We start from the raw sequence: 1,392 nt of genomic DNA, 5'->3' as shown, positions 1-1,392 counted from the left end.
CAGCATAGCAGACAGAGACAGACACGCACCTTGTGTGTGGTAGTGAGCGAGAGAGCCACACTGCCCCTTTAAGTAAGCTGACCCACTCTTAAATGCATTGTCTTTTTAAGTGGATCAGGAAGTTGAGACAGCAGCTACTGCCCCAAGCTCTCCATGTCTCTCTCCGTCCATGTCCCCTCCCTGCTCTATATGGAGAAGAGGTAAGCGGGGTGCAGGAGCAGGGGGGAGGGGGACACCCTGACATTAGCACCCCCACCCCCTTGCACAGCAAGCAGGAGTGTCTGGGAGCAGCTCCAAGGCAGAGGACAGGAGCAGCACATGGCAGTGGGGGGAGGGACAGCTGAACTGCCGATGGATAGCCTGCTGGGCGGCTACAGCACAGGGAACTTAGGGAAGTGGGGAGCTGATGGGGGGCTGCCAGTCCACCCTGGTTCCAAGCCCCCACCAGCTAGCTGCAACAGGCTGCTCTTTCTGCAAGCAGTGGACAAAGCAGGCGGCTGCCAAACAACGTTATAAGGGAGCATCGTGCAACCTTAAACAAGCATGTTCCCTAACTGATCAGCAACGTAACAACGAAACAACGTTAACCGGGATGACTTTAAGTGAGGAGTTACTGTATCTCCATATATCCTCGGATCCACCCATTCAAATACCTACATAAAACCTTCATAGGAAGATGTTAAATGTTAACCTTCCTTTATACTGTACATGGAGGTCTCAAAAATGTAGAATGGTTCTTTACCACAACTGAGGTAGAGAACTTCAGTTCCTATCTACTTTGGAATAATCAGGACTTTGTGGTGCTGAGACACCAGTTCTCCTGGTTACAGGTTTCTGCAGAGGTTGGTGAAGGTGCATGTGTAAAGGGTAAGTGAAGAAAGAAAAGAGACTCCCAAAGTGAATCAGGAACATTTATTCACCCTTTTCTTATCCTTGCAAGGGGCCCATATCTTCCCCCACCATTTTCTATTAATGATTACACTTCTGTTCTTTGTTGTTCTGTCTTGTCCTGGGAGAGAAGATTAGCATGGCCCCTGAGCAAGGATGACATGCAAATTTGTGAACTGCGTGACATCTTAGGTGATATTTTTAAGGGAGACCAGACCACTCAAGCAAAAATCCCAGCCACTAACTGATCCTTTATGCTACCACACTTGAAAACAAAATATCTTAATTGACCAGGGCAGTTGATTTATTGATATGAAATGTGGGTGTAATGAAAGCAAACAATACAGGCATCGTCATCATAGGCAAAGGGAGAGGGATGCAGAATACTTCATGTTAGCTCTAAATTGTTAATTCTTTCCTGGTCAGAAAGATTAAGATTGTGAAGAAAGGCTTCCAGGAAATGCAAAAGGCACTGTTGTTGATAGGGATACAACATTGGACACA

General features: G+C 46.9%; 1 pseudogene; it reads left to right on the top strand.

Moving 5' to 3' along the window:
- The first annotated feature begins 1,013 nt into the window (after positions 1 to 1,013).
- On the top strand, positions 1,014 to 1,079 carry LOC123365465 (annotated as a pseudogene).
- The last annotated feature ends 313 nt before the right edge of the window (positions 1,080 to 1,392 follow it).

The sequence above is a fragment of the Mauremys mutica genome, chromosome 2 (assembly GCF_020497125.1).
Source record: "Mauremys mutica isolate MM-2020 ecotype Southern chromosome 2, ASM2049712v1, whole genome shotgun sequence".
Classification (NCBI taxonomy): domain Eukaryota; kingdom Metazoa; phylum Chordata; order Testudines; family Geoemydidae; genus Mauremys; species Mauremys mutica.
Note: the sequence above shows the minus strand (reverse complement) of the source record. Positions and strands in the feature narration are given on the sequence as shown.